The following is a 14338-nucleotide window of genomic DNA, read 5'->3' as shown; positions in this document are numbered from 1 at the left end:
TATCCCTCATGATCTCCTACAGGTGTTTCCAACTTGGTTCAGAATGGAACTTGCTGTCTTTCCTCCATCCCTTCAACATCATGCATACCATCTTGGTGAATGACACCAGAAACCATTCTCTCTCTCTTTCTCTCTTTGTCTCTCTGTCTCTGTCTCTCATCCTCACTGTTAACTCTGAGTCATGTAGCATCTATTGAAGACTTACTAGCTGTCAGGCACTGTGTTAAGCATTTTCTATGCATTATCTGATTTAAACATTAAAACAGTTCAATGAGGTTTTAATGCACTAGCAGTCTGATTTCATAGAGAGGGAAAACGAAGTTTAGAGTGGCCAGTCACCTGCTCATGGGGCCCGGGCCTGTGTTCTTCAGAGGCTAGCTGTTCACCACCTGTTGTATATGCTTCCGGTTTCCTCATCTGCCACATCCAGCTGATCACCAAACCACTTAAATTGTACCTCAGAAATAAATGTTTCTCAATTTCAGCCAGTTCTTCCTTTCTATTCCTACTGCCAATTATTTAGTCTTGGCCTTCAGTACCTCTTCCTCAGATTTATTAGTTTTTTTCTCAACAATTATCTCTAATACACTATGTACCAAGCATTTTTCTTTTAGTTTTTAGGTTTTTGTTTATTTTATTTTAATTTTTTTAATATGAAATTTATTGTCAAATTGGTTTCTATACAACACCCAGTGCTCGTCCCAACACTTTAAAAATAATAGCTCACTTAATTCCCAGCAAAAATGAGAACGAATCTTTTATTCTGCAATTTACTGACTGGGAAGCTGAAGCACAGAGCAAATAATGAACCGCCCAAGATCACATACCAATAAATGATGGGGATGGGATTTGAACCCAAGCAGTGTCACTCCAGGCCATGCCCGTAAGTATTACACCACAGTTTCCTCCGACATAATCATAGTGTGTCCTTGATGTCTTCGCTGCCACCTGCCCTCTTCTCAGTCTCAAGAAATCCTACACAATTTACTTCCTGAAAGTGTAACACTTATCCTTCTCCCCTCCCTCGCCGCCCCCCATTGGCTTTGGTTAGAAGCGCTACAATCTTTGGTGACCCAGAGGCAAAGTAACATCCAGGTCTCCTTTCCCTTTGCCCACTAGGCCTATCATTCCCAAATCATCACTGAGCCGCTTGCCCTTTCCCACCTCCATGCACCTACAAATTTTGTTCCCCGGTATGAAATGCTCATCCACCAAGAAATAAGTCCACTTGTCCTTCAAAGTGCACATGTCATGTCTTCTTAACGAAATTCATTCCTTTTATTTTAGTAGTTGGTCACATTACAGTCTGATAATGTGCAACCGTTTCCTCTGCACTCCTTCCTGCCCTGCGTCCCCCATGCCTCAGACCAGGCTGCTAAACCCTCTAACCCCTACCCTACCTTGTGCATCATTTCAACCTTTTCAGCAATTGAAATGGGTTCAGGATTCATATTTGCTGGGTGAGGATATAGGCTTTATATGATTTATCCAGAGCCTCAAAGGAGGATTTTGGGAGAATAGTGTTCTGAAATTGCAATTTGAGCAATGGCTAAGTAGTTTAAGTAAGGTCAGGAAAAGATTAAAAGCTTGCTTTACTTTCCATGGACAAAATAAGAGTTAAGTCCGGTATACATAGTTTGAGAAAATAATTAGAGCCATACTTCGGTAGTCAGAACACACGCAGGACCAGACTCCCCCACCTTCCTGGAGCTTCTGTTTGTCTGGAGAGTGGGACATCTGTATGGAATTCATGCTCACAAATATTCCACAAACATGAAGCGATGTCATTTCGTGGTTGGTTAGCTCTTCTGGCTTGTTGATCCCCTCCCCTTTTGTTATTGTTTTCTGTTTTTTGTTTTTTACTTTTTGTCTTAGCTCTAATTTTTCAGTAATAATAACAGCAAATATTTATTGTGTACTACAATGAACTTGCCTCTGTTCTCATGTTTCTGAAATCAATTTGTGGACTTCTCCCTTGTGAACATCAGAAATAAAATTACTGGATCTGAAGGTTGAATGGACAGTAAATATCTTCGAACATATGTTTTTACACACTGATGCTTCTATGATATCAGCTAGAATTCTTTGCCACCAGTTAGTGTTGACAAACTTTTTTTTGTTGTTTAACAAGTAAGAAATGTAGTGAATTGTTTCCATTTGCATATCTATGACTCGAGAGTTGAGCATCTTTTCACATGTTTGAACATCTTCAGTTCTTCCTTTGTGACTGTATTTATAAACTGTTCCCATTTTATTTTTATTTTATTTTACTGGACTTTATTTTTCTTAACAATTTGAGGATTTTTTTTATACTTAGAGCTTATAATCTCCACTCCATCTCCCCCCCAGAAATAATTAAAAATACATCAATAGGGCAATACTCAAATGAATTAGACACTGCCATGTTACAGAATATTGTATTTAAAAAGAAGGGCTTGATCTGGGGTGCCTGGGTGGCCCAGTGGGTTAAGCGTCCAACCCCTCAGTTCATGAGGCTTTGGCTCAGGTCATGATCTCACGGTTCATGGGTTTGAACCCAATGTTGGCTCTGTGCTAACAGCTCAGAGCCTGGAGTCTGCTTCGGATTCTGTGTCTCCCTCTCTCTCTGCCTCTGTCTCTCTCTCTCTCTCCTTCAAAAGTAAATAAATATTTTAAAAAATATCTGGGACCTATTATCAGTGAAAAAATGCAAGTGCAGGGAATTTATTTAGTATGATACCATTTTATAGAAATTAGTAAACAAGCCCTACTATGTGCATTTATGTATGTGTGTATATATGCATATACATACCTATATGTACATTATATATACATTTTATTTATTACATACAAATTATTGTATACAGATGTACTCACAAATTTATTATATATATTTATATATTTATTTTACAAATATGTTTATAAGAACACCAGGAAAGTTGTGAAAGGAGGGGTGTCTGGGTGGCTCAGTCAGTTAAGCCTCCCACTCTTGATTTCAGCTCAGGTTCTATGATCTCATGGTTATGAGATCAAGCCCTGTGTCAGGCTCTGTGCTGACAGCGTGGAGTCTGCTTGGGATTCTCTCTGTCCCTATCTCTCTGCCCTTCCCTGCTCATTCTCCTCTCTCTCTCTCTCTCTCTCTCTCTCTCTCTGTCTCTCTCTCTCAAAAAAAAAAAAATAAAATATAGGAAAGTTGTGAAAGGGTACACCAAACTAAAATCTTCAGGAGAGTGCGGTTAGAGAGGAGGAGGAAGTAAACACGTTTTCTTTATAAGCCTCTGAATTCCATCCATGACTTGCTTTAATGAGCATGTATTTGTGATTTTTTTTAATCTAATAAAAACAGTGAATTAAAAAAGAACACCGACAATCTTTACCCAAACCCCCAATAATAAATGTACACAATCCCAGAGAGTTTTTCTTAAGTGCTAGAAACTAGACAAGGTTTAGGTCATTTTACCTTACCTCACCTTCCCTTCAAAACATAGTTCGGTTCCCTTCAATTACAGTTTTGAGGACCTTGTGGTTTCCTTCCTCGGGTTATCAATGACCCGTATGTAAACTAAATTCCTCTTCTCCATTCAAACCTCAGGGCATATTTGTAAACCTGAAAATCTCAGAAGGTGAGTAAGCCAAAGGAGAGGGAACAGAGCAGTCTTCAGGAGGCGTGTTCTGCCACTGCCGAGCTGGCCTCTTCCCCTCCCCTGGCAGCAGCCACCTCGGAGGGTGTAGGAGGCTCTCCAGACACAGGAAAGTTTCCCAGGTGAAAATGTATCTCACTTGCCCCACTGCCCACTGATTGTAGAAGTTCTGTCTTGAGAACTTTTCGTTCCTTCTCTCCTCTTAAAAACAGAAAATTCCTTTAAGAAAGGCTGTATACCAAGACGATGCGTAATTTGCACCTCAATGAGAATGAGTTTTATCTGTTTCTTTCCCTCCAGGAGGGGATAGGCTTTAATAAGTGGAAGGGGCCGGGAGGCACCTACAAATGTGGGAGAGCATGAAGACAGGCTGGAGGAAGAGAGTAAAAGCCTGGGGCGCAGAAATACGCACTTCACCCAAATCCCTCCTTTGCCTGAGGTTAAACAACTCTCTTTGACACTAACCTATTATGGCAGCAGTGGAGAAGCAGGATGCGATAGAATAGCGGGACTCGAGGGACTCAAATATGCTGATAGTTAATAGGCTTTGGTCCTGAGTGAATGAGTCACCTAAGACCATTCTGCCTTTCAGTGTGCTTTTTTATCCACCATTAGTTAACACTATCTTACATGCTTCATGGAAAGGGAAAAGGTGTTTAAAAATAAATAAATATAATCCAGGTTCAGCCAAGTTACTGAATATATCTCAGTGACAGTTCTTTTCAACAGGAAGATGAGACTGATAATTCTTACCTTTCAGAACTCTGAGGAAGACTGAGTGAGATAACACATGCCCGGCATGACGCCTGGCCCCCAGTGGAAGTAAGCACTATTCCCATTGATGGGGGTGGGGGTGGGGTCCAGGCAGTCTCAGGAAAGGTCAGTGCGGGGGACAACCACCCTCCTTCTTGAATAAGGCCAGAGTACTTTTGGATGCACCATCCATGTTAATTTGCGTAATCTCTTGCCTATTCTGTGCTTATTCTGGGGATAAATAGATGACTTCAGCCGTCAACACTGTCACTCCAATCCTCTCCATGAGTGCCAAGAACATGTATCAAAGAAAGAAAGAACTAGAAGAACGAATTAAAGAAGGAGAGAGAGGAGAGGGGAAGGGAGGGAAAGAAAAATAAAACTAGTTTGTCAAACAGGCTACTACACAAGCTAATTCTCCTAGTAACTTGACTGGCATTTTCAGACACATCATACAGAGGAGCATGGGCCCTGGCAACCAGGAATATTGAGGATCTACAGAACATTAAAACAGGTTCTCTCTCCCTTTCTTGTCTTTTGCCTTCAAGCAGTGGGCTGGCATCAGACCAAGAAAATCCTATTTCTTTTCCATTCAGGTAATCCCTTTGCTCTATCATATGGAGTATCACAAGACCTTTATGTTATGTAGAAGATATTATTCCACACACATCTGGGGTTATTTTTTTAAGATCCTCCGTCCAGGCATGAGTCAGACTAAGGATGAGTAACTCAGCCTTCTGGGCAAAAAATTACTCAAAACCCGAAAGAAGAAAGTACCACCACATCCTAAATAAATCTGGCAAAAATCAACTTTTAAAATCTTTTTTGGTTGAGGAGGGTAGTGGTGAAGAGAACAAAAGAATTTAAAAGTTTAAACTAATTTTTCTTTGTTTATTTTGCCTTATGTATTATCTCGATATCATCCTCTCTTGTTCTTTCTCTCTTATTCACTCACTCTTGTTCTTCTTGCATCTAAAGTCCCTCTCTCATTTCCAATGTAAAACCATCCTGAAACACACACACGTACACACACACACACACACACACACACACACACACTTTCCTCATTCCCACATCCCCTTCAGCTACCACTGTATTTCCATTTCCCTTTGCAGCAAAAGTTCTGAAAGAGTTGCTACTTACCCTGTGTCTTCTTCCCCATTCCCCATCTACTCTCTTGTCCACTGTGGTTTCACCCATCGTTCCCCAAAACCTCCCTTGTCAAAGTCACCAATGATCTCCTTGAAGACAAATCCAAAGAACCCTTCTGTGTCTCAAGAGCTTTGGACACAGTTGGTCACTCTCTCCACTTATTCATCCTGGGTGTCACCCTCACCTTGTTTTCTGCTCAGTTCACAGAACCTCCTTTCTGCTATCTTAGCTGCCTCCTCCTCTGATGGATCTTTCTTTCCTTTTCTTCCTTTCTTCCCCTTCCTTTCATTTGGGTCTTTCGTTCCTTCTTTTGTTCCTTTTTTCTTTCCTTCTTTCTTTAATATGTGTTCTAGATACTCATGGGAAGGACTACGGTGACAGTGGTGATGGCTGGAGTCATCTATTCCCAGAATGAAGTTAGCTTTCTCTGGGCTCTTTGCTTCTCCATCTACACCCTCTTTGGAGGATTGCATTCATTCCCTGGCTTTAAAAACATATCTCTGTTAACGATTCCCAAATTCATAGATCTGTTTTCAAAGCCTCGAGGTCATATGTACCATGCCCTCTTGTTAATTGTATTTCATAGCCATTTCAGAGATACCACAGACAAAAAAGACACTCTTGATCCTCTCCAACACCCATCTCCTAATCCCCCACCCCAACCAAACCTTTCCAACTCACTGGTCTCCACTTGAGTAAAGGGCACCAACAGAAACTTGGGACTCATTCTTGATCTTGTCCTTACCTCCCACATGCTCCACATACACACAAAGAGTAATTTCCATCCATCAGCACATCTTGAAAGCTCCTCTTCCAAACTACAGCCCTCATGACCACCACTCTTCACCTTCACTGTCACCAGCTTGTACCTGGCACCATCCCCTCTTACCTTGGCTCTGAACTATTAAAATAACTAGTCTCCCTGCTTCCACTACTACTCTTTCTCTATCCAGTCTCCCAAAAGAGCCAGAAAGATCTTTTTTTTTTTTTTTTTTTTTTTTAATGCAGGTCATGCCAACGTCTCATTTAAAGCCTTTGAATAACTTCCTGGTGTTCTTAGGAAGAAAAAAAAAAAAGCAAACTGTTACCACGGCTACATGGCCTATGTGATCTGGCCCCTGCCTGACCCTCCAGTGGTATCTCAAGCCACACTCTCTCCCCTCGCCATTACTCATTCACAATGTCCTTCTAACAGTCTCCAGAAAGCACTCACCTCTTGCACCTCCATGCCTTCATATCCACTGCTGCCTGCAGTGCCCTGGCCCAGGCCTGAGTGCTCTTCCCTGGACCTTCCCATGGCTAGTGCCTTCTCTGCTGAAGGATCCTGGTTTAGGGGTCATCTTCTAAGAAAGGCTACCTAAATTAGGCCCACCCCCTACCATTCTTTATCACAGCACTCTTTTACTTTTGCAGCACTTTTTACTACACATATATGGTATTGTGATAGCCTGTAAGATGGCCCCCAGTGATTCTCACCTCCTGCTATTCACATCTCCTTCACTTCCATCCCACCAGACAGCAGGGTTGATCCAAAGTGATGATGTGTCACTTCTCTGAGACTAGGTTGTAAAAGACAGTGCAGCTTCCAACCTGTGCCTTCTTTCTCTCTGTTCTTGGATAGCTTGATCCAGAGGACAGCAGGTACCATGTGGTGAGCAATCCTATGGTGAGTCCCCTGTGCTAAAGTATCAAAACCTGCTGCCAATAGTCCATGAATGAGCTTGAGAGTTGATCACTGAGGCCAGTCAAGACTTGAGGTAACCAGAACCTGAACTGACACCTTGACCACAGTCTTCCTGAGAGACCCTGAGTCCGAATTGCCAGCTAAGCCCCTCCTGGATTCCTGACCCTCAGAAGTTTTCTTCCCCACTAAAAGGACTAACTCATTCATTGTATCATCAGTGCCTAGAATACAGTAGTCCCTCAGTAAATATTTGCAGAACAGATAGTCCATTACTACTTTTGCCATCAATAAAATATTAATTTATTGCTTGATAGTTTTAAAATATCTGCATGGTAAACTAGATATTCTTGCCATTTCTTAATAAAAAACTAAGACCTCAGGCCATTTGTTCACAGCTCCCTTCCCACTGTATTCGAGAGCCAGTGCTCCAACTCTGAGCTTCTGGCTTCAGCCCTGATATTCATTTTCCTAACACCTTGGCTTCTTACCAGTCACCCATACAGCATGAACTCTGTCATTCTGACGTTCATGCTCCCACAGAAAACATCCAGCATTTTGGTATCCTGCAGCAGGTGTTCCTGCCCATCTAACCTCTGGCATGGTTCATCAGGCCCACTTGAACCAGTCATGAAGACTGTGAAGAAAAATGCCTCAATTAGGAACACAGAATTGTTCATTCCTCCCTGAAAGGGTAAGGGGAATATATTACATGGCTTTTCTCCCCCCTCCCAAAACCATAAACAGAAGCAAAAACATGCTTTAAGTCCCCAGGACTCAATTTTAAATATACTACCAAGTTTCAAACCCTCTGAGGACTTCTACAAGTGGATATTTTCTTCAATTCCTTGGTGAATATTATTTGAAATGTAGCAAGTTCTTGAGTATCTGGGGTGATTTGTTACTAAAGAGATTACTTGAGAGTCTTCCTCTCTCCTACTTAAGTAAGTCCCAGGTTGGGGTAGGAAAAGCATGGGCTTGGCTGAACCTAAAAGTGATGCAGAATGTGTTTCTTCGTGCCATTCATAAGCCAAATGCAATCTTATGTCAAGAGATGAAAAAGATCTCAAATACATGCATATATTAATTTGCCTTAAAAAGTAAGTTAAAAATTTTTGATACCACATTTTCCTGATAATTCCCATTATCATTTCTCACGTACCTGTAAGAAAAATCTAGCCCTGAGATAGAATTATTTTGATCAAATTAGAATCTCAAATTTGCCTCAAGGGCATTCTTAATATATTGCCTCTGATTTATCATATGTAAAGTGGGGGTAATAATATCCCTACCTTGTAAGGTTTTATTGTGAGGATTAAATAAGTGGTTAGAAGAATACATGGCACACAGTACTTGCCATATAACTATCCACTATTAATATTCTAGTTGTCATTACTATTTGTTATAATAATAATTAATAATTATTACTAATGATTAATAATCATCCATGTATTGGCCTCCCTATAACACTGTATATATATATATATATATATATATATATATATAGTGTATATAGTATATATATATGTGTGTATATATATGTGTGTGTGTGTGTATATATATATATATATATATATATATATAGTGTTATAGGGAGGCCAATACATGGATGATTATTAATCATTTATATATAATTATATATATGTATATATATACATATCTCTGAAAATTTTAACATTCATTTCCTGCATGTGATATCTACTCAGGACACATAAACACATATACCCCCTCCCAACTGTTTTATCCTTCAAGGCTATTTAAAATAAATCATTATCTTCAACCATTCCCATCTTAAACAAAAACATCATTGAAGAAGGATCTTGGAGAGAGTCCTGTGTACTATTCCAAGTTTTACACTGCCTTCCTATGTCATTTTGATCTTCCCCCAGGAAGCTTCATGAGCCCTGTCAGTGGAGGGAGAGTTGGATGGTGATTATAGGACTGAAGAAATCTATCAGATGATTTAAGTCTTTGTTTGAGAGATGTTGGGCATAAGACTTAGTATCATTCTTATTCTGTGCCTTCAGGGTAAAAAGGAGTAGGGGAGATAAGCATTCTTTGGCCAGATGTCTCCAATCAGGATTAACTTTCCTGAGTCATTTCTAAGATAAAATCTAGATTACCTTATCTCACACACCTTGAGATAAGAGGGAATATTTATAGAACAATAGATATTTTGAAACTAGTTCCAAGACCTGTTCATTTACATGACAGATTCCTCACCAGCAGAATCTTTATCTCCATCATTTCCATTTAGGAAAGTAACACATTCGATTGTTCCAGAAAGATAGGTAGATAGATAGACAGACAGATAGAATCTCATTAAAGAAGCAGTAATGATCTGTAAGGAAGTAAATCAATTTTCAGCCATTTTATAGAAGTCAAATAATTTCCTTTGCCCAATGAAAGGAAAATTTCTGAGAAGTTTTGTATATACATTTGTTGACATATGACATGATGTCTATATACCTCCAATCAAAATGATTTCACATAAAACCATAATTAAGACAATTAAAAAAGAGAAGCAAAGGGGCAGTTGGGTGGCTTGGTTGGTTAAGGGTCCAAATCTGGATTTTGGCTCAGGTCATGATCTCAGAATTTGTGAGATTGAGGCCCTTGTTGGACTCTGCACACAGTACAGAGCCTGCTTGGGATTCTCTCTTCCTCTCTTTCTGCCCCTCCTCTGCTTGCGCGCACACACATGCTCCCTCTTTCTCTCTCAAAATAAATAAATAAACTTTTAAAGAGAGAGAGGCTAAAAGCTCTTTTTAGTATCTTACCAGAACAGGATTTTACTCCAGAGCCTGCGGCTTTAAACTCTATGCTACACTGTATGCCACCTGGTAGACTCCAACTAGGACTTCTTTGCAAATGACAAAACCCTCCAGCTCTAGCTCCAGCCTCTTTCTTGAGCCCCAATATTCCTAACTGTCTACAAGGCATTTGTGCTTGAATATCTGACAGAATACCTCAGGTTTAACAGATAACCAATCATTCTTGCCTCAAAGTCTCCATAACCCTTTGGATAGACCACCATTATGATCCTTATCATACCACAATGTAATGATCTACCAATGTTTCAGTCTCAGTTTCTAGAATGTGAATTCCCAGAATACAGAGACCTTTTGAAAAAATCTATATGTTCCTAGTTTTAGCACATGACAAGTATTTGATAAATGTGTATTGAACTGACTTAGTAACTACAGTTATGACTCAGGTTAATAAGAACATACCACTAACAAGCAGACAGAGTAGGGACAGCCTGGCTGACTGGGTGGGGGAAGGGAAGGGAAGGAGGAGAAGTGAGTACAAAAGGTCAGGGCACAAAGCAGTCATCATTACCGGTCTCTAAACTACCTTTACCACACACCTGATACTTGGAGTTGAAATCATATGAAGCTCTAAATTGTCATCACCGCCTTCGTCGCTTTTATGTCAGTTCTCTTGGCAATGGATTTTGCCAGAGTATGGTAGAATTTCATGTTCAAAGATTCAGAGAAACCTGAAACTTCTTTCTTTTCAAATGGGTCAAATGTCAGGCAGTGAACAGAGAGTGGCTCAGATTAATAAAAACTGCACCAAAATATTTTGGCCCCTTAGAGTCTCACTCAAGCCAAAAATGTCCTAGCATGTTGAGGCAACCAAAGATGTCATCTCCCAAACCTGTAAAATTCGACTCTCCCGTGGTTCTGAGACATTTTTATAGAATTGTACAGGAGAAGAGTTTACCATGGTGGAAAAAGTCCTATTCTAAGATAATAGAATCTCCAATATTTGAAGGGCATATAGGTTCAGGAACACAGGGTTGTAAAAGTTGCTATAAATAGAATGACCATATAATTTATTTTCCAAATGAGACACTTTTGAAATGGGACACTATTAATAATTACACTGAGACAACAGCATGCCCTGGGACTGTCCCAGCATATTAGGACTTGAGTCTACCCAAGCTGTACAGAAAGGATCAAGGGACTTGGGAGTGTTCCTACAACTCTGTTCTCATGTAGTCCTGTGCTAATGAATAACACAGAAAGTTCTAAGTTGGATCCTGCTGTCTCTGAGTTTGTGCTAAATACAGACATTTTAGATAATTTTCATACCTTATTTGATTACTTCATCCACCATCAGTTCGGAATATTTGGAGACAGAGGCATGATGGATTTTGACCAGTCTATATAAATCCTCTCTAGTTAACTATACATTCAGTCTTTCAACAAACTTTGGTTGAGCACCAACTGCAATTTGGGAACTAATCAGAGGTCTGGGCAGGATGGCCACAAAAATGAATGACACACACCTCCTTCAACGTCTGTGTGCTAATAGGTGAGATACATGAAACAAAGTAATTACAGTGCAATATAGTCAAATGCCAAAAGCACCTATTTCCCAAGAGGGCATATATGACTCGTTAAAATTCTGGAGGCTGCTGCATCTCTCATTACACTATGGTCTCTTGTTTTATGACGTGAAACCCAGGTAAATTGTCATTCTTCCTTGCCCCACTTTTCTTACTGAGGTCTATTTGTATCTTACTCACAACATGTACTTAACGATTTATAAAATTACATGTATTTAAATATCTTCCATAATTCAGGTTGTTAACTAAAAAAGAATTCTCCTCTTTTCCTCCCTTTCTTCTAGCTTTAAATTACATGGTTCTGCGATTCTCCTTTGCCTTTTATTCCACATGAGTAAAGGTTTGCTTTGCAGGAGTACTTATTAAGAAAGTATGGCCACATTGCAAAATACACCACACAGGTTTGAGTGGGAAGCCTGATGAATGAACAATCTGAAATACTCCTTAACTTCAGTACTGCTAAAGCACCTCAGCTTACAAGGCGACATTTTTATGAGCTTCTCTTTTTAAGAATTTAGAATTCTATTCCATAGACCCGATCAATTCCCTTCTGAGAGTTGCTACATGTGCTTCTATTTTCTCTAATGACTTTAGAAGTAATTAACACCTCAGGTTTTTGTATTTACCCAGTCATCTAAGGATTGCAAGACATGTACCTGGCTTCATTCCCTTTGAAATCAAGAAAGCTTTCCAAACAGGATGTTTATTTGAGAAAAGTGAACAGTGAAATTAATTCATGCATTCCTGTATCTGATGTATTACATTATTTCCCCCGTTTTACATTATGATAGAGTAAAATTTGGTCAGTGTCTGTGACACTGTCTGTGCAGCAACCCCCTATATGTTCTGCTGAGATCTAATGCCTTGCTCCCTCCTCCCAAAACTCTAGCCCCATGGCTACTCTGGGTGTCATATAGTTTTACCTGATCCTACTCTAACCATAATCAATGCCCAGAGTGGGCATCTACTCAAGCTAAGGCAATCATAGCACACTGCTAATTTACTCAAAATAGAATTTAAGGAAAAAATAACAATGAACAGGCAAAAACAATATTATTTTGGCTTATTTTAATAAAAGTAACACTCCACAAAGAAAATGGAAAAATCAAGAATAGTAAGTCTTTATCATATCAATGGCCATCCACTTAACAGCATAGCTTTGACACATAGAGAACAGAAACTATGGGAAATGCAAATTACAGTCCTGCAAGGAAATGCTAAAACTCTTGGCTCTGAAATCAATAAACTATTCAGAGGTTCTGAACAACAAACTATCATGCAGTTTCTAAGTGATAACGGTGAAACTTTGCACACAACAAAGGAAGAAAATATATTTTTTCAAATACTTGAAAAATACTTGATCTACTTGAAAAAAATTCATCATCAAGCCATAGGACTAAATCCCATTGAATGTTTTACATAAGAAAGCACACAGGGTGGGGCACCTGGGTGGCTCAGTGGGTTAAGTGTCCAACTTCAGCTCAGGTCATGATCTCCCGGTCTGTGGGTTCTATCCCCCCATAGGGCTCTGTGCTGACAGCTGAGAGCCTGGAGCCTGCTTTGGATCCTGTGTCTCCCTCTCTGCCCCTCCCCCATTCACACTGTCTCTCTCTGTCTCTCAAAAATGAACAAATGTTAAAAAAAAATGTAGAAAACACAAAGGGTGCTGGTTCTGAGCACAACAAAAATAAACATAACAAAAAGATAAATAAAATAATATCTATCCATGTAATTTGGAAATTTTAAAAGAGTATTCGGGATAATTATTGATGAAAAAAGTGAATCAAACTGGAGACTACAGATTATGTAGAAATATATGACAAAGAGGACAAGTTATCAAAATCCTTGTGATGCAGCTCTAATGTTTTCTATACATTTAGAATACTCATTTAAAAAATAAGAAAGAGGGGCGCCTGGGTGGCGCAGTCGGTTAAGCATCCGACTTCAGCCAGGTCACGATCTCGCGGTCCGTGAGTTCGAGCCCCGCGTCAGGCTCTGGGCTCATGGCTCAGAGCCTGGAGCCTGTTTCCGATTCTGTGTCTCCCTCTCTCTCTGCCCCTCCCCCGTTCATGCTCTGTCTCTCTCTGTCCCAAAAAAAATAAATAAACTTTGGAAAAAAAAAAAATTAAAAAAAAAAAAATAAGAAAGAGGAAAAAATAAAAATAAAAGCCTAAACATTCAACACTAGAGTATACACAAATTAAGCTGAAAGAAAAAATGTAACAAAGAGAAAGAAAATAAATAAATAAATAAATAAATAAAGCCAAGGCTTCTAAAAGGTCAGTGTAATAAACAAGCTTTTGTAGGCAAAGCATGGAAAAGATTCAAGCATCATTAGAAATAAAAAGATAGCAGTCTCCATAGAAGGACTCTAAACTTCATACTAGGTCCAGGTGATTTTATACACAAATTTTACAAAACATCTAATGAAAAGACTATTTTATAAATGTTTATAGGGCATAGAAAAAAGGTAGAAAACTCCTCCCCAATTTATTTGATGAGATGAGTATAATCTTGATATAAAAACTGAATAATTATAAACTAAACAGAAAACTATCAATTATTCTCCCTTAAGGAAAAAAAAAAGCAAAAACATAAATGAAACAATATCAACTCAAAATCAGCAAAATATGAAAAATATTCACCGAGACTAATGAGAGTTTAGTCCAGGATCACAATTATGGCTAAACATTCATTTAAATCTAAATTAATATTAACAGAATTAAGGAGAAAAATCCTGTATATGTTGAGCCGTTAGTAGGCACCAAGGACTCC

The sequence above is a fragment of the Lynx rufus genome, unplaced genomic scaffold (assembly GCF_022079265.1).
Source record: "Lynx rufus isolate CCGP_SWC_20201006 ecotype Redwood Valley unplaced genomic scaffold, mLynRuf1.p SCAF_26, whole genome shotgun sequence".
NCBI lineage: Eukaryota > Metazoa > Chordata > Mammalia > Carnivora > Felidae > Lynx > Lynx rufus.
This window is presented reverse-complemented; position numbering follows the sequence as displayed.